This window comes from Callorhinus ursinus, unplaced genomic scaffold (genome assembly GCF_003265705.2).
Source record: "Callorhinus ursinus isolate GAN/ISIS: 27379988/994484 unplaced genomic scaffold, GSC_fseal_2.0 scaffold22, whole genome shotgun sequence".
Classification (NCBI taxonomy): domain Eukaryota; kingdom Metazoa; phylum Chordata; class Mammalia; order Carnivora; family Otariidae; genus Callorhinus; species Callorhinus ursinus.
Window position 1 is genome coordinate 12,086,218 of NW_027397084.1, and position 20,166 is coordinate 12,106,383.

A 20,166-nucleotide genomic window follows, 5' to 3' on the forward strand; every position below is an offset into this window, starting at 1 on the left:
AAAGTTCCCTACTATTGTTGTGTTATTAATTAGTTCCTTTATGTTTATTATTAACTGTTTAATGTATTTGGGTGCTCCCATGTTGGATGTATAAATATTTACAATTGTTATATCTTGTTGGATTATCCCCTTTATTATTATATAGTGTCCTTTGTCTCTTATAGTCTTTGTTTTAAAGTCTGTTTTGTCTGATGTAAGTATTGCAACTCCAGCTTTCTTTTGACATCTATTTGTGTTATGTTTTTCCACACCCTCATTTTCAATCTGCAGGTATCTTCAAATGAGGACCTTCAAAAGGTCCAAATGAGTCTCTTGTAGGCAGCATATAGATGGGTCTTTTTTTTTTTTCTTTCTTTCATTCTTTTTTTTTTAATCCATTCTGTGATCCTATGTCTTTTGACTGGAGCATTTAGCATATTTACATTCAAAATAATTATTGGTAGGTATATAGCTATTGCCATTTTATTGCTTGTTTTGTGGTTATTTCTGAAGATTTTCTCTGATCCTTTCTTTTCTTTCTCTCTTTCGTAGTTTGCTGATTTTCTTTAGTGATGTATTTGGCTTTCTCTTTATTCTTTGCATACTTATTAGTGGTTTTTGATATATGGTTTCCATTAGGTTTGTATATAACCTCTTTGGCATATAGCAATCTATATTAAGTTGATGGTTGTTTAAAAAAAAGTTGATGGTCATTTAAGTTTGAGCCCATTCTTTCTCCCTCTCCTGCCCATGTTTTAGGTATATGTTATTGTATTTGATATCCTTTTTGTATGAGTTCCTTGACTGATTTTTTAATAGAAATATTCATTTTTACTACTTTTGTGTTTTCTACCTTTATACTGTCATTTTTGATCTCTCCCTTCCACTCAGAGTCCCTTTTAATAATTCTTACAGGGCTAGTTTAGTGGTCATGAACTCCATTAGTTTTTATTTGTCTGGGAAACACTTTATCTCTCCTTTTATTCTGAGTGATAACCTTGCCGGATAGATTATTCTTGGCTGCACATTTTTCCCATTCAACACTTTGAATATATCATGCCACTTTCTTCTGGCTTAGAAAATTTCTGTTGAAGAAAATCCTCTTGTATCCTTATGGGTTTTCCCTTTTAAGTTACTGCTTTTGTCTTGCTGTTTTTAAATTTTTTTACACTATTTTTTACAAGTTTAATTACAATATTTCTTGGTGTGGGTCTGCTTTTGTTGATTTTGATTGGAGTTCTGTATGCCTCCTGGATCTGGACATCATCTTCTTTCCCCAGATTAGGGAAGTTTTCAGCTATTATTTTTTCAAATAAATTTTTTGCCCTCTTATTCTCTATTCTTCTTCTGAGACTCCTATAATAGGAATATTATTACTTTTGATAGAGTCACTGAGTTCCCTAAATTTATTCTCATTTGCATAGTTCTTTTTTTCTCTCTTTTGTTCACCTGGGTTACTTTCTATTCCTCCGTCTTCTAGGTCATTAACTCATTCCTCTACTTCTTCCATTCTGCAGTTTATTCTGTCAAGCATGTTGCTCATATCATTTATTGAGTCCTTTATCTCTGCTGTTACCCCTTACATCTGTGTTAAGGGTCTCATTCATGTCTTCCACTTTTCTCAAATCCAGTGCGTGTCCTTATGATGATTGCTTTAAATTCGCTATCAGATGTGTTACTTATAACTGTTTCACTTAGCTCTCTGGCCATAGCCTTGTCCTGTTCTTTCATTTGGGATACATTTCTCTGCCTCCTCATTTGTCTGCCTCTCCGTGTCTGTTTCTCTGTGTTAAGAAAGTCAGCTATGTCTTCTGCTCTTAAAAGTAATGACTTTATGAAGGAGTGAGGTCCTGGAGTGCCTTGCAAGGCAGAGCCCCCATTTACCAGAAGCTGGCACTTCAGGAGAGTGTCCTATGTGGATTGCTTATGCCCTTCTCTTGTGTCTGAGTTACTTTTCCTTTCAGTTCAGTCGTCTGCACTGACTCTTTGTCTGTTGTGCTTGCTTTCTGTGCTGTTAGTGGGACACAGGCATGCCAATTCCAAGGGAGTATGCCTGCCAGGGAACTTGGGAGCAGAGCAGCAGTGTTAGCCAAATTTGTGCTGGGCCACTAGTCCTATCCGGTACCCCCCCCCCCCCCCCAACCAAGCTCTATGGCAGGTGGGGCTATGCGCCAGGGTGGTGGTGGTTGGGAGGCTAAAGCCAGGTGCAGCTGGGCCTGGTGTGGGACCAGAGCTAGGGGCATGTGACTGGGCATGGTGCCTGGTGGCAATTGCACACGTGTGGCTAAAAGCAGTTTTTAAAAAAGTAGCAAGAGTTTTACACAGGTGTCTATGCTAAAACGGATCAAATGATAAGCTTAAAATTTACGGATTTCACTGTATATGAATGATACAAAAATACTATAAACAAACATTGAACTCTAGTAGATGGTATATATGTGAAAATATTTAAGGTGAAGTGTACTGTTGTTTATAACCTACTTTGAAATATATAAAAAAAATCACTTGGATTAACAAAAGGATAGATGGATAGATCTGTGATAAAGCAAACAAAGAAAAATGTGAACAGTTGGAGAATCTAGGTGGTGGGTATTTGATGACTATTTATAATTCCTCAGCTTTTTAATATGTTTCAACATTTTCATAATTACATGTAGCCAGGAGGGGGAGGAAAGTAGCTAAGGGTATGTCCCTACATCACTAGAAATTCTTTTTGAGTGCCTTACTTCTCCTTTGTCAACAAATATACTGATAATAGTGTTCTGTACACACAGCCAGCCCATGAAAGAGAGAAAACTAACATACAGGCAGGAAACAAGAGCCCCCTGAGTCCCCAGAAACGGCATTTGGGTTTATGAGCCTGGAATGCCCTAATGAAAGGTAGAGCTATTCATTTGGCTCTTGCATGTGTCAAGCTTTGCCCTAAGCACTTTTGAATGTCACTGATTTTAATCCTCTCAGCAATTCTCTAAGCGGGGGAAGGTAGAAGGCATTATTTTCACATTACAGATGAAGAAACTGAATCTAGAGGAGGGCATTTCTTCGGATTTTAGGAGGCCAGAATGATGAGAGAAAACTTAACCAGAAATTAGGGGACAACAATAGGCCAACTTTCATTAACATTGAAATGTGCTTTCATATCTAGCTTGTGCTTGTCTGTCAAGGAAATCAAAAGGAAAGAGAGAAGGGTCATGACTTTTGGGAAGCTGGATCTTGGTGCTTTCTATGATGGTCAAAGGAACCAGGCATTGATTCATTAACTCGGTAAATATTTACTGAGCATCTACTATGTTCAAGTACTGTTCTAGGGGCAGGGGATATGAGAGTAATCAAGACAGATAATGCCCATTATCTTGTGGACTTCCATTGCAGCGGGCATCTGAAAAGTTAGTGAGTGATAGACAGCTTCCATCCCAGGAGAAATCTCTTTGTGAGGTCATGTAGGAAAGAACTCTCTCATCCAGCAGGATATCTTTGTACCCCTAGGGTCTAGCACTGAGCCCACATATAAGTGGCTTATAGAAAGGAATAAAGGCCTTTAAAGTCTTAAGCATCTAAAAGTTTATACTGCTTCCCATCCCCATCTGCCATATATAATTCAAAATAAAACAATATGAAATAGAAAAATATGGGTGAAAAGTCGATCCAAGTTTCGATTTTTCCAGTGATGATTACATTCCTATGAAGTATTAAATCCTTCCCTACCATAGCCTGACCAATGTATTTTCTCTATATATCTTTGCTTTGCCCTAAGCATGGGCTTACTTTGCCAACTGGGGAATCCAGCAGTGGTATATACTCATACACATTTGTAATTACAGAAAAAATAGTTTTAGAGGGGACTGAAGTTTCTCCAGGCCTGGCAGTGGTATCTACTTATTTTCATCTCAAGCTAAAACATCTTTTATCATTATCTAGATAAATTCAGCATCATATCTCATGAAAGCCCATCTTTGCTTGAAATACTGGCTACCTTCTGTATATTCAATCATTTTAATACTTTGTATTTTTATTGCTTTGTTCTGTTTACCTTAGTCACCTACTAAAATTGCTCTTGCAAAACCTCAAGTGGCTTGTTGGTTTCCCAGGGGACGAAGCAAGTCTTCCATAACATAGAGGGAAGCACCTTTCTTACTTTTTTCTCTGCTTTGTATCTGGTTTTACTGTCACTTTAAGCTGTCAGCCATATTCTAAATGGCTGTATTTTTAGTTTGGATATTTTACTTTTCTTGTTAGTTTTTGGTTTTCCTGTTTTATCATCGTGCCGCTTCAATATGTGATTAATATTGTTTCAGTGGTTTTGGTAAGTATGAGGGGTGTATGAGCCCTCTCCTCCCCACCCTTCTCCTCTCCCAGCAACTGCCCCCCCTCCTCTCAATCAAGAGATTTTATAATAGGAGGAACCATGTTTTTTTTCCCACGGGTTCTAGTCTTCTGGTTGAAACTAAGCTAGGCCAATCAGAGAAGGAACCAAAAGATGCAGGGATCAGCAGATCTGCGATATAAACTTAGGCAGCTGGCCATGACTTTTTCCCAACACAGAGAGCTGGGAAGCAGAAGCCTGGCTGCTCATCTCCATTAGAAACTTTCCTGTTGGAAGCTTATGTGGATCTTTTCAGTGACACTTATTTCAAAATCGCAGTGGGATTGCAGGTTGGTCCACATTGGTTTAATCTGGGAAGTGTCCAGGGTTGAACCTGGCTGAAGTTATCAACTTCATCCCTAGCTCTCTTCCATTAGTGTTGTCTTTGATGGGGAAATCACATAATTTTCCCCGAAACTGGAATATGCTGTCCTCAGGATGTAACATGGTGTGTAGGCTAAGCTATAGCTAGGAAGACATTTTTTAAACTTGAGTAGTGCATGCAACTCTTTAAAAAAGTTCTCATTCACCCATGTTGACTAACCAATATTTTGATTTAAATGGAATCGATATATATAAAATAAAACCTGCCACATACTGCTTATGTTTATAAATGTTACATGCCTATAGAACCAAATCAAATCTCTAAATTAAATAAATAATACTATGTGAAAAGGATAATAACCATACTTACAAAGCTTTTCCTACGTGCAAGGTACAATCTAGGTGCTTTATATTTACTTAGCTCACTAATTATCACAGAGGCAGGTATCGTTCGGATCTCATCTGATGTACTGATGAGAAACTGAGGCACATGGTGCACTCAGCTATTAAGTGTTGGAGTTTTACTTTGAACCCAGGAAGTCTGGCTTCAGAGAATGGGCACTTCGCAATTATGCTTAGTTGCCTCTCTGAAAACCAGTGAACAACATTAAAGTGACAGATGGCATTGATCAATTAACATTAATTTGCAGATAGTTGGTTTAACTTGGGAGAGACACATGTGTGTGTCGACTTGATTCTTTTGATTTAGAGCATGATGGATCATCACCCCAGTCACAATCATGATTCCTGTCATTATTTTCTTTCCTTAATAATGAGTGTTTTTTTAATTTTTAAGAAGATTTTATTTATTTGAGAGAAAGAGTGAGAGAGCAAGAGCAGAAGGAGGGGCAGAGGGAGAGGGAGAAGCAGGCTTCCTGCTGAGCAGGGAGCCCGATGTGGGGCTCGATCCCAGGCCCTGGGATCATGATCTGGGCTGAAGGCAGACGCTTAACTGACTGAGCCCTTTAATGATGAATGTTTTAATCATACATCTGTTATTTGGATGAGCCAATGTAACAATGCGCTACAAAACACAATTCAGTAAAACAAAACAAAAAGAAAAAAGAAAAATCACTACGTTGCATATTTATTAAACTGACTGTTAATGGACTTTTGCACAAGTGGCATGAAAAATGTATGATCTGAGGAACACATTCTGGACACATACTGTGGGTGGCTTAGACTAACCTGTCATGGGACATCCCAACTCTCCTGCAATTGATTCCCTCATGGAACTGCAAGAGAAACACAAACTTCATTTGTGTTGTTGTGTGGCCTTCTCTGGGCATCGACATGATCATAAACAATCGCAAGGGTAGGACAGCCTGGGGCATGCCGGGTTATTAGGCCGCTATGCACATTCTCCAGAATTTACTTACGTTAAAACATTTGAATTACCTTTGAGATAAAAACGCAACTTTAGATCTCTTACAAAGGTGTGATCTCTCAGAAACACGTTCCGTTGGGAGCTGTGAAAAGCACTGGGTTTAAAAACGCACTGGGCGGGGAGAGGGGGCGGGTATGCCTCCCAGACGGGGCTTCGGTCGGAGGCTGAAAGGAACTCCGGGGAGCAGAGCGCATGGTGCCGCCCTGGGGACCACAAGCACTGCACGCGGGGGGTGGCACCGCCCCAGGGCTGTGTCTGGGGTGTGGGACACGGGAGTGTGAGTGGCGAGGTGCTTCTAGTTCCATCGACAGGCTCTTCTAGTAACGATGACACTGGGCCTGCTGTTTGGGTTGCTCTTGTTTTGCTAAAGATGGAGAATGATTGCTGCAGGTCAGGCTTCCTCCGTGGGAGGTAAACTTCAGGAATCTGTGGGAGGACTCCGCCTGAGCATTGGCCATTGGAGTCCCAGCTTTGATGTGTCCTGTAAAAAGAGGGATGTCTCCGGAAGAGAAGGCCCTGATGCGGGGTTGGCGGGGGACACCGGCCCGCCCCATTTTCCTGATTTGTTCTAGGCAGGACTTTGCCCACAGGTAGCGCTCAGTCACTCCAGCTTGAGAGAAGAAATGCGTCCGGATCCCTTCTGAGGTCTCGGGAGACATTTTTAGTTCCTCTATGACACCATATAGTTTCAGGCATTTTATAAATATGATCCAGTGATTCCCGGCCTTGAAGGAAATTTTCTAAAAGACGGCCTCTGAGAAAATGGCAGGATGCATTGTTCTTTTTTTGTCCCCTTTTCAGAGAGAGGGACACTGACATCTGTCCTGTTCTGATAGGCACTTCCCTGTGAACGTTCTAAACTCTTCCTGGCACCAGCCTCAGCTGGGGCTGGTGTCAGTCCGCTCCCCGTAGGAGGGGATTAGTGAGGAAGTCAGTCAGCGGGTCCTGCCTTTCCTCCCAGGATGTGGGTAAGAGGCTTTTGAGACCTCCTAAGAGCTCACTTGCTAGGTTCCCACTGGGGCTCATTACAGGGAAAGGAACATTTTCATGGTCATTTTTTGGACAAGCTCAGCTCAGCTAATGAAAAACGGAAGGAAGAGTCAGACCAGAGTGAGAAGCTGAGGAGATAGAGCTCCCACAGGAGAACATCAGAGAATATTTTCTTTAAAATAGAATATACTTGGTTTATTAAAAAAAAAAAAGTAGTTTTAGACATTTCTCTTTGCAGCTATAACATTAAATATTAATGAAAGAAATGTGCTTTTAGTTCGGGTCGGAAAGAGTGCCAGGAAGATGATAATATAGCCTAGCTGTCATTCTGCATTCTTTTTCCCCTGGTGGGCTGCACTGATTCTCTCTATTTTCTCTGGACTGGCGCCCTTTGCGTCTGATAGCCTGTTGCCATGGTATCATCCAGAGGGCTTCTCTGCCAAGGGGGCTGTTAATGGCCTCTTCTATTTTCAGTATCAGGGAGGGAGTGGAGAGGGGAAACAACATCATTTAACTACTCAAATTAGTTGAGTAAGTCCCATGAATGTCAGTGGAATAATGGTGAAAATATTTGTGTGCACAGGAGTTAACAATAATCCCTTGATAAAATACTCTTCACCCTTGGTGCACACTTCAAAATTATTAATTAATTAGTTAATTAATTAAAGTTTGGTTTGAACTTTCCAATCCTTGATCTACTACTGGAATTTAGCTTTGAGGATTTAGGCAGAAGATTATCTTCTTATGAGATCATATACAGTCAGTTGACATAATATTGTTTCTGATAGGACAGCACTTTTGCAAATAAAAGTGCTTTCTTTATGGTAATTTAAAAATGTTTTTGTTAATCCTATAGAAGTTTTTTCTCCTATGGCTATTTATTATTGTCAACATTGCCTAGCTTTTAAGACTGCTGATGATTTTAGTAGACTGTCTCTCATTTTGGTAACTTTAGTTTTATAACTTCTACAGAGTCAGCAAAATCCCTCCAAATCACTGTCTCTTTGAATGGCTTAATGAAATAATTAGGTCTGTTTCTAAGCAGTTTGTTTATTTGCCTCTATATTCTACATTTTTTTAAGTGACCCAGTTAAAGCCTTTAAGTTTGAATGTACTAAAGACATAGCTTTGCCCACGTATCTCTCTTCAAGATAGGGTGAAGTTATGGGAGAGAGGACCATCTGTAAGGGTCATAGTGCTGGCAACTTTAGAGTATCTGAAGAAAGGGAAATAATAAAATATGGCAGAGTGAAAATAGTCTACTAAAGATGTTCTCTATCCCTTAGAATATTGTTCACCTGCAGGATTAACAACATATTTTTAGATGAGTATTATCACTCTGCTTTATCATTGTTTTGGAGCCTATACACCAATCATTTTTTCCCCTCTTAAAATTCAAAGCAGGGGTCAGTACCTTGGCAATATCTTGGCTGTGGGACTCTATAGCAGTGATCAAAGAAATCCTTAGAAAGTTTTTCATGAGAAATTGGAGAAACTCCATGCAAAAGGAGGATTTTGGTTGTGACCTAGAGGAAGAACACAGTTCTCTGACTTGTCCTTTTAGCAGCTTTACATTAGATTGTAGACACATCTCTGGAGACACTCAAGGTTACTTACATTCCACAAGTGACAAGCAATCATAGCAATCCTTATAGACAAAGCAGTCCATTCAGAAATATGTTGTCATCTTGCTACTTAGAAGCATCCTCGTAGATGGAAATGGCTTATTGGGTATTGATGAATATATGCACACACGTGCATGTGCTGTGCTGTGTGAGTTTAAATACACACTCTCTGGACCCACATATTTAGAACCTAGTAGTTACGTTCAGTCTTTAAAAATGAAATTTTCGTAGTCTGATAGTATAATATAGAGGTTTATTTTGCACTCTTAACATCTGAAGTGAGGTGATCAGAGTTTCATGTCTACTTCTACACAGAAGCATATTTATTAGTCTATTACTTTGCATGCATTTGTCTAATATGAAGATGGCAAGGGCAGAACTGGCTCAGGAGATGGTAGCTATGTCTTTGAGATCTATTACTCTCTGGCTGTGCATCCTGGGGTAGATGGGTTAACTGCTCTGGACTTCGGTCTCTAAACCTTTAAGAGACTTAGATCCATATGGTGTCTAAGTCCTCTTGTCATCCCGAACTTCATAGATGATTATCGAATCTGCAGGAAACAAGGATCTTTCTCTCAAGTTTCTCAAGCTCTAGAATGGCCAATTTAGAGGAGCAACAGATAAACATAGAGAAGTCATGATCTTAATGAGCTTTATAAAATCATTTTAGAAATCCGAACATGGGCTGACTTACACGGTGGCTTCATTTCTATTGTGGTTCTTTTCTTTCTTAGGAATAAGCTGTGGACACAAGAACTTCTGCAAAAGTTCTTAGATCTTTTAGAAAACTGACTTAAATCAACTACAAAGGAGAGAAGAAAAGAGAGAATAATCTTTTGTTACTTCCCTATTAAATTCTTAGGGATCAGAGATGGGAGAGAAGAAGGGAGAAGGGGGGAGAAGAGGGAAGGCAGGAGGGGAAGGGGGAAGGGGAGAGAGATCCCTTTTGCTGCTAGAATGAAACTAATTTTTTTTGCTGATTGCAATTTTTTAAAACATTTTTGCTCAAATTTTCTTTTGAAATTTACAGCGACTTTAACGATTTTACACTGAAACATAATTACTCATTGTGAAAAAGATGAATTTATACTGAATGAAAACCAAAGAAATCACGAAAGAAAGGAAAGAGTGGGTAGGGGATTAAAGGAAGGGTGGGAGCTCTGCTGGGTTTTAGAGATGACAGAGTTTTGATACCAATCAATGCTTCTTGTGTATTATTCTGAAAGCGGCTAGAGTTTCTTGAGACACACAGTGCTAGACTTTGCTGATCAATTTAAGATGGTATAAGCTTTTTGGAAAGCAGTTTGGCAACATGCATCAATAACTTTAAAAATTCATACTATTTGGGGGCACTTGGGTGGCTCAGTCGGTTAAAGCCTCTGACTCTTGATTTCGGCTCAGGTCATGATCTCAGAGTGTGGCGGCACTGAGCTTCCTTTCCGCTCGTGCTCAGTGTGGAGTCTGCTTGTCACTCTCCTTCTGCTCCTCCCCCTGTTCACACGCACACTCTCTTTCTCTCTGAAATAAATAAATAAATATGTAAAATCTTAAAAAAAAATCATACTATTTGACCTAATAATTCTAGTTTTAGAAATCCATCCTAAGGAAAAACTATTAAAAAAACGAGGAAAGATTTATGTCAAAAGATTTTTATCCTGGGGCACCTGGGTGGCTCAGTCGTTAAGTGTCTGCCTTCGGCTCCGGTCATGATCCCGGGGTCCTGGGATCGAGCCCCGCATCGGGCTCCCTGCTTGGCGGGAAGCCTGCTTCTCCCTCTCCTACTCCCCCTGCTTGTGTTCCCTCTCTCACTGTGTCTCTCTGTGTCAAATAATAAATAAAATCTTAAAAAAAAAGATTTTTATCCTTAGGTTATATTGAATATCAGTTAGTCCCCCCACCCCATGTTTTGACTTTGTTCCTTTCCATCATCTCGTGTTGTAATCATTCTCTTGCAAATACCTTCATTCCTCCTTTCTGCCCCTCTTTTATCTCGTTCATCTGGCAAACACTGACACTGAATGACCCCAAGGATGTCTACTCTCTCTGTACCTAACCTTGTTGGAGAGAATCGCAGTCAGACAAAATAGTAGCAGTATAAGCTGATGATTACCAACCCCTGATGCTATTTATTAATGCTCTCTACACATATCCCAAACTTAGTGACAATTTCTACTCCTCCTCTTGCTGAATCCAAGGACCAACATGCCTTTCCTCACAAAGCACCCTGAACCCTCCTTTGCCTTTCTGCTATCAGGCTTTCTTTGTTTCCTTTTGCTTCTCTGGTGTTGGTGGCTTCTCTTTACCGGACATCAAAGTTTTTCATTTTTTGAGACATCAGTCTTTGGACTTTTCTTTCACACTGTGTTCTCTCACTCTCAATGACTGTATATATTCCCGCAGCTTTAAATGCACCCCCTATGATGCTGACATCCAAGGTGTAACTTCAGCCCTACCCTCTCCCCAGACTCTCAGATGCGAATATTCAGGTATGTACTTCACAGAGCCACTTGGCCATTCAGTGACATTCTTTTTTTTTTTTTTTTAAAGATTTTATTTATTTATTCATGAGAGACAGAGGAGGAGAGAGAGAGAGAGGGAGAGAGAGAGAGAGAGAGAAGCAGAGGGAGAAGCAGGCTCCCAAGGAGCAGGGAGCCCGATGCGGGACTCGATCCCAGGACCCTGGGATCATGACCTGAGCCGAAGGCAGACGCTTAACCATCTGAGCCACCCAGGCGCCCCAGTGACATTCTTGACATCCCCTTCCCGTCTGCTCTTTTTAAAAAATGTCATTCTGCATGAAGAAAACAACTTCCTTAATATTTTGGTGGATTTCCTTCCAGGTAAATTACAGCTGTTTGTGAAGAACAATAAAAGGGTTAGAAAATAAAACAACTTAGAGCCAAGAGAATGTGAGAACTTTCTTATCCAAATTCATGACTTGGATTGTTTGCAGAATTTATTAGGCTTCTCGTTTAATAAATGCAAATGTTAGAAAAGACAAAACATGGAACACCATTAATAGCTAAGAGTGCACTTAATGATAATTTGAATATTGTTTTTTAAAAAACAAAAATAAGTTGCTTCGGGTTTTATGTCTATAATTCAGACAAACAGAAAGCACACAAGATGTGAAAATGGTTATTTCTCAGAGGAATAGATTCGCAGATATTCCCATTTAGGAGTCCACCCAGGATCAGTAGCATTAACACAGACATGCCACTTATGTATATATATTTTAAAAATGCCCTAAGGCTTATAGGAAAAATAACTGCCTCTATTTTGTGTGGTTGTCCTTAGGGAGAAGTAGAGCTGATAAGTGAGCATTAATGACATAAATTCACTTTTGAAAAGTAGATCAACTCTTTTGATCTACTTTTGTGAGTCAAGAAGCAATTTTCAAGTTCTGTGGTTCTCAGCTTTTTCAAGGATGGGAACACCTTTTTAACATCTAAAAAGAATTACAGACATGTCCTTCTTGCAAAACAAAGCAAAATTAAACAAAAACCTCACACAAAATCATGTTGGCTGTTATGTTTTTCTTTCTTTCAATTGAGTAAACTGCCAAAAAATTGCTGTGAATTTGGTGATTCTTTTGGAAATTTGTATTTTTCTCCTTTCCCTTAAATTTCTTCTATAGTCATATTTACTTTTTAGTTATGTATATATATTTTTGATATGTCACCTTAAATTCTGTACAGGAACAGTAGAGGTATTAAAAATTTAGTAATTTTTTATTGACTTATTTTTTAAAAATTATGAATAGTTTATATTTAAACCATTTAAGGCTACAAATACATATAGTTTAAGAAGTCAGACAATTCGACGGGGCTTGCAATAAAAAAACAGAACTCCCCTGGGCACCTCTGTCCACCCTCCCAAATTTCCAACTCCTTAGCAACAATCACTTTCAACTGATGGAGCTGTTTCTTTTGATATTTATTTCCACCATTCTAAATAGTAGATTTATGTTGTACTTCTTTTGCTATGACTTTATTATTACTAAACTTTTGCAGTTTTAGTCACAATGTATCGACTGATACAATTGCTTGATACTTTTGCTTTTGACCTGCCCTACATGTTTATTTCCTCCCTGCTCCTCATACAGCTATGGCATAATTTTAGTTAGATCAATATCCAATGTTACCATTTTTGACAATAAAAGTGCTATTTTACAGATAAGGCAAGTGGCATACTCTCGCTACTTTTTCTTTATTTATAAAAAGATAAAATGCTTTCTTTTCCTCAGAGTTAATAATTGCTTTGTTATTTTATATGCTTGTCCCCAGTTGAATCCCAAACTCTTGGGATCCAAGATCCAAATTTAATCAGCCACATTCCCCAGTTGAATCCCAAACTCTTGGGATCCAAGATCCAAATTTAATCAGCCACATTAAGTTCTCTCTAGTCATCTTCTTGAAGATATGCCTCTTGGCGCTTTCCAGCTTGCTCTAAACTCTATCAGTGCCCTCAAGACCTGTTTCAGATCAAACTGTACCATCTTCCTACAGATTTTTTGTCACTCTTATTTTGGATTACCTGTGTTTTGATTTCCTCGTCTTCCTGTCTGTTGGTTTACTTCCTTGTTTTGGTGGAACATATCCTTTGGTAGTTTTCTGAGAAAGGCATATCTAAGAAAAGATTTTTTTTAGACTTATCTTATCAGAAAATATTTTTTTTTATTTCACCCTAACTTTGAATCAGTAGTTTGGAAGTATAATTCTGGGTTGAAAATCTTTTTCCCTCATATTTTTTACTGCTGGTTTCTAGAGTTTCTATTGGGTATTCCAATGTCATTCTGATTCTTGATTTTTTTTTTTTAACAATTTTATTTATTTATTTATTTATTTATTTATTTATTTATTTATTTTAGAGAGAAAGGAAAAGAGGGAGGATGCGCAGGGGTAGGGGCAGTGGGAGAGGGAGAGAATCTCAAGGAGACTCTGTGCTGAGCCTCAAGTGGGGCTGGATATCATGACCTTGAGCCAAAATCAAGAGTTGGATGCTTAACTGACTGAACCACCCAGGTGCCCCTAATTCTTGATCTTTTGTGAGAAGAAAAAAATATTGAAGCTTTTAGGATCTTCTTTACTTTCCTGTTCTAAAATTTCACAATGATATGGCTTCAAGTAGTTCTATATTCATCTATTATATTAGGATTTTGCACACCTTTAAGTGTGAAAACTAATTTCCTTCAATTATGAGGAATTTATTGTTATTGTCTTGGTTAGCTACTCTCTTGTTCTTCTATTCTCTTTTTCTGGATTTTTTTACTGTTTGGATCTTTGACCTACTGGACTTTTCTTTCTTTTTTTTTTTTTTGGACTTTTCTAATTTTCTATATTTTCATTTCTATTTTCCATCTTTTTTTTTTTTTACTTTCTGGAAGATTTCTTCTTCCTTCTACTATTTTTCACTTCTGTTTCATATTTCAGAGCTCTCTTTTGTATATTATTATTATTATTTACAGTGTCTGGTTCTTGCTTCATGGATGCAATATGTTATCTTATTGAGGATATTAATGATATTTTTTGATGATTTTTTTTTCTTTCTGCATCATATCTGTTTCCTATATTTTCTTCTTGTTATTTGCTCTGGTCTCTGTCCATATAAGATACTTTGCTCAAGTGTCTGGTGATTCTCATCTGTCTTCTCATTTTTAAGTGGGGCATTAAAAAGCCTGGTGGAAGTTCTGTGCCTATGAATGGGTCTGATTGCCATGATCTGTCCTGTAAGGCAATCTGGTCATGTCAGTATCTTTAGAACTTTTCTCTAGAACTGGAATGAATTTCCAGAGTAGTTTCCTCTAATTTTCTTCCTGGAATGTCTGTACTCAGTTTCCAGTAGGCTGGGAGTTGGGGAGTGAGATCTCAAAATTCACATGTAAACTTTTACTTAATTCTACCTATACGGTGGCATAGGATGATTTTTCTTAGGTTCCTTAAATGTGAAGAAAAAAGGAAAAAACCTCCAAGCTCTGGGGGAATTGTTATGATCACTGTGCCCACTCAAAGTTTGATTGATTTTGAGACTGGTGATGTCATACGCACACTAAAGGAGTATGGGAAGTTTTATACTTACCTAATGGGGGTTTCTGGGGGAGAGCAGCACAGACCTCTCAAACAGGTTCAACATGACTGGAGACAGCAAGGGAAGGAGACTGGCCTGGCTTTTATTATAGTTGCGGGTGGGCTAGCTGAGGGCTTGCCTGGGAAGGGGATGACATGGTTTGAATCTCCCAGCGACTCCAAAGCAGGGAGCCCTCAGGCTTTCTTCTTAGCTTGCTCAGATGCAGCACAAGGGGAAGAGGGAGGGGTGGGTTTGGGAGCTGCCAGTAGTCAAACATCAAAAGATGGAGTCAGAACCCTCATTATAGGAATGCTCTGAACAGAGGGCAGAATGAATGTCTTAAGGACAGCTTTCCATTTACAGAAGGTTTTACTAGGGGAGATGGACTTACCCAGGTCCAAAATAGAGAAACTCTAACTTACAAATTCATTTCTCCCTTTGTGTGACTAATGATGAAGCTATGGGCTTGTAGGTGATTCTGTTGTTAGGAAAACTTGTTTAAAAGCTTTTAAAGCAGCGGTTTATACTGCGGTGGGTCACCAGCAGCATCAGCATCTCCTGGGAATTAGGTACAAATGCAAATTCTCAGGCCCCACCTCAGACCTACTGAATCGAAACTCTGGGGGTGGGACCCTGCAGTCTCTGTTTTAACAAGCCCTCCAGGTGATGCTAACACACACTTAAACTTGAGAACCACAGATGGAGAGCATGCAAGTTAAGACAAGTCTAGGAAGGAGCTGGAGAACTAAATGGTACAGTGTAATAAAGAAATAGGACTTTTAAAATTTGCACTGGCAGGTGAAAAAAACAGGCAGGCAGAGGTGAGGGACAGGAGGGAGAATTTTGCAGAAACGAGAGGAGCCCAGACAAATGACCTAGAGCCTGAGCGGGAGCAGAGTTGGTAAAAATTTCCAAGAGGTAGGGAGGACCACAGAACTCTTAAGAATGATGATGTGTGATTTTCTGTTGTAAGTTTTCTATGTTGTAATATCCCTCACTCAGTCACAAGTCATCAATAGGAGACAGTTATACACAGCCAACTTGTGTGGTGCAGCAGGGAAGGGAAGAGAAGATGCCAAAGGAAAAAAAATCCACCATTAATCTGTGTAGAGAGGGTACATATTTTTTATTTTTCCTTACTGGTGTATTCTCCAATGCATTGAGTATTTGCTGGCTGACTGACTAAATAAAGGAAATGTCTGAGTATTTTTAGAATTTATGGAAAGGATTTAGGGCTTTTTTTTTTTTTAAAGAAGTTATTTATTGCCTTAGGCACCTTAGGTATTGAAAATAAAAATGAAAAATTGGCATGCGTATGATTTTTCTCCTTAAAAATGGTAAGCAAATTCCTCATAAATAGAATATACCTATATCTATAAATATCTATATACATCATCTATAGTATCTATATTTCCCTTGAAAATTGTTAAAATGAAGTCTTATCCCCGGAGACAGACATCTTATAAACTTCTAGAATACTTTTTCACACACATTTACAAAGTTCAACATTCTTAGGAGGGAATGCTGGAAAATAAAAATAATGTAAAAAGAATGACTAAACTTCTCCACAATAACACACCTGGAGATGAGCAGAATCATGTGGAATTTTCGAGCTGGATGAGACCCTCTGTTGTTCATCACTCATGCTATCAACCAACGCCTTCTCTCATCTCTAATCTGTAATTAAGGCCAGTTGACAGTTCTTTTAGGGAAGGATCTGTGCTGACTCTTGACCTTTTTTATTTCTCATCTTCTTGCACCTAGATGATTACAGTAGTTTCACCAATGGCTCTCCTGTCTTGAGTTTCTCTTCCCCTCTACGTTTTACTTTCAAGTGCTGCAGAGTGAACCTTGGTAAAGACACTACCCTTACTCTCTTGGTCTCTTCAGGGGCTTACTATTTTCCAAAGGACATAAATCCACAATTCTTGTCCTGATGCCTCAGGCCACAGTGGGCCATCCGTCCTTAAGCCTCCTTTGTCCCCATTTTCCAATGAAAAAAATATCATTCTAACTAGGTCGTCCTGTGTCTGGTCCTCGGGATTTTCTTCCTCTGGCCTTCATCTTCCTTTTCAAGTCTTACTTCAGATGTTAATATTTCCTCTGTATAAGTGTTTTAATCAATGATCAACTAACCCACAGTGATTTTTCCCTTGTTTTGGAACTTTGAAAGCACTTTCCATCCTTTGTATTTGGCTCCTAATTATATAATAATTGGTTACTCTCTATTGAGCTGAGGCCCTACTAGGTGCCCAGTATTGTTCTAAGCTATTCTTAATTTGTTTATTCATCACACAATCAGATGAAGTAAGCCCAGTTATAATCTTTATTTTACAGGTGAGAAAACAGGCATAAGCAGGTTAGGTAATTGACCCAAGGTCACAGGATTGTGGAACTAGAATCTGAATTCAAACTGTCTGGCTCAGGAGGTGCTCTCCTACCTACCCATTACTGCCTCTCAACAGGTACTGCCTTAGACTGCTGGTTCATTCTCCCTATTTTCGTGTGTACATTTAAAAAAATATTTATTCATTTGAGAGAGAGAGAGAGAGCAGGGCAAAGGGCATAGAGAGAGGGAGAAAGAATCCTCAAGCAGACTCCCCACTTAGCAAAGAGCCTGACCTGGGCTCGATCCCAGGACCCTGAGATCATGACCAGAGCTGAAATCGAGTTGGACACTTAACTGACTGAGCCACTCAGGCACCCCTGCGTGTACATTTTTATGTGGGTTGCCTTCCCAGTTAAATTTTGTGCCCCTTGAAGGCAGGGACCATAACTTGGAGGCATGCTCTAATAGACCTAGCAGAAAGCTATGTGCTTAAATGAATATTGAATGGTTGAGTTGAATGGTTTGTGGGGCCTTTTTCCTTCCTGAGATGATACAGCTAATTTTCATTAATTGAAAAGATAGTCCTAAAATCAGATTTGACTGAGTCATGACTGAATGAAAGGTAAAAATCAAGGGGTAAACCAGTGTCCTGGCCTCACCGCTTGGGTTCAGTGGAGTCTGATCATTTCACAAAGTATGCTATGTCAAAGTCTGAAAAGTAATGAGGGCTTAATGAGCTTGTACGCCTTTCCCTGTTCTTCGGAGCGGGTGGAAAGTGAATTTGGGTAAGGCCTGCATGTCAGCAAATAAGAATTAACTAGCCTTGACTCTAGAAGTTGCAGCTGAGTGACCATCACTGAAAATGCAATTACTCTTTTCCATTTTTTTTTTTTTTTTAAAGACAAGAGTGAGTTGTGGGAGGAAAGGTTAATAAAATTTCTCTGTTTGCTCAGGGGGCCCTCATGGACAAGCTGCTCAAGGAAAATTCCGCAAAAATGCCTGGCGTAGCAGGAAGAGGCAGACATCCAGACATATGACAGAGAAGATATGTCTTTTAACCCAGTGAATTTACTGCATGTGTCCCAAGTTGTGGCTTTTGATTTTTTTTTTCTTCCTAGATCTTCAGAAGCTTTTCCAGATGACTTTAAATTATTTATAAGGTTGTGCAAAATGAATACCGCTTGCTTTCTTAAGAGCCATTCACTTTTATTTTATTTATTTATTTTTTAAAAAGATTTTATTTATTTATTTGACAGAGAGAGAGAGAGACACAGCGAGAGAGAGAACACAAGCAGGGGGAGTGGGAGAGGGAGAAGCAGGCTTCCTGCGGAGCAGGGAGCCCGATGCGGGGCTTGACCCCAGGACCCTGGGATCATGACTGAGCCGAAGGCAGACGCTTAATGACTGAGCCACCCAGGCGCCCCAAGAGCCATTCACTTTTAAAAAATGTATATGGGTCCCAAATTATATGCCAAATGAGTGTTTTAATAGCATTTGCTGGTATTTTTCAAGTAGTTTATAAGTGAAAAGAATGACTTGTACTTATTTTGTGATTATTATTATTAACCCCTATAAAATTTGCTTTTTGAGACATACACACCCTTTTAAAGAAATAAATTGATTTTGGGTCATGACCTAGACCTATTGGGCAGTGTTGGGTGTACAAAGAACCTGGCCTGTTCTTGCTCTGGAGGCATTTACCTCTGGTGGTGAAGGTCAGTGGGGATGAGGCCCCTCCTTCAGCCACACAATCTTTCAGGCATTTTCAGCACTCTTGAAAATATTCAGACTTTGTTCATACTCCATCAAACCTAGATTTGACTTCCAGGGTTATTTTTCCTGTCTTGACCTGGGAGGTAATCACCCCTAAGGCTACCAGTTGTGGCTTGCAAGTTGTGCATGCAACTGGCACTTTGTAGGGTTGCACAGTGCCCATCTTGCACATCAGCACATGACAACCCTGATCACTATGTCTAGATGATTTTGGCAGATTTCCAGTCTTACTTATTCTGTGTTGTATTACTGGCTTACTATAGTTCTGGAAGAGATTGTCTTACTTTTATCCCTACGTACTAACCATATAAGATACAAATTAAAGAAAAACAAAAGTCAGAAGTTAATTTTAAATATAAGACAATAATAAACCAAAGATGAGATGACTGGGGAAATGCATTCTCAAACGTCAGAGGTAAAGCCACAATCATGGAAACATGTTCTGTGAATCAAAATGTTTTGCTTCTACTACTGGTTCAGTTACTTATTAATATTTTGACCCTCCAGTGTCAGCTTGTTGAAGCCTATAGGAAGGGGAAACCACACCATGCCTGCCGGCTTCCCTGGGTGCTTAGGAAGCTCACAAGACTACACAAGAGAGAGTATGATAGATAGAAATGCTACATGCATTTGTAAGGCCCAGTCCTCATGATGAACACAGGGTGTTGGCGTGGTCTAGAAAGAACTGAGGTTAATTTTGAATTTTGTTGTGCATTAGGCTAAAGGGAGGGGCTGCATTGTGTAACCCTCTCTGCCTCAAACACTTAGCACCTAGGCCTGAACTCCCTGTTCTTGAAATGAATGAAAAAAAAATAGATGAAATTCACAAATCCAGAGAAAAACACTGATACTAGTTCTCAAATTGATACATTAGTCCAAACTCAAATTTTCCAAATCAACAAATATATTTTTAGAATGCTCACTATGTGACCGAAAGATAGGCCCTGGGTACACAGCAGTGAACAAGGCTGGCAGGTCTTTGCCTTTAAAAGGTGTACCGTGCTGGCAGGGTGGGAAGACATTTAAAAAGTGATTAAAAATGTGTTGAGTATTATAAAGAGATATGTAGGTGATAATTAGGAGTCTGGCAATTGCTAGTTTTAAGACAATTTAAACACACTGAAATACATGTGCATAAAACTTACCTCTAAAAGGAGTTTTTAGAACAAAAATTGGCAATTGATTTGATTTGCCAGACTCTTCTTATTTTCTTCTACAGGGGAGACTTGTAGATTCTATTTTTTGGAGGCCTAATGCGTGATAGACACAGGACAGATTTTCCCAGAGAACATCTAGTGGCATTATCAGCTTCAAGTTATTTTTAGAGCTT

At 39.2% G+C, this 20,166-nt stretch overlaps 1 long non-coding RNA gene across 1 annotated transcript; it reads right to left on the reverse strand.

The window, feature by feature from the left end:
• Positions 1-9,017: 9,017 nt before the first annotated feature.
• Positions 9,018-10,162, reverse strand: LOC141374809 (uncharacterized). Its single transcript, XR_012381940.1, has 3 exons — positions 10,009-10,162; positions 9,363-9,470; positions 9,018-9,259 (listed from the first exon to the last, which is right to left on the reverse strand). It is a non-coding gene; the product is annotated as an uncharacterized lncRNA (long non-coding RNA).
• Between the last annotated feature and the right edge of the window lie 10,004 nt (positions 10,163-20,166).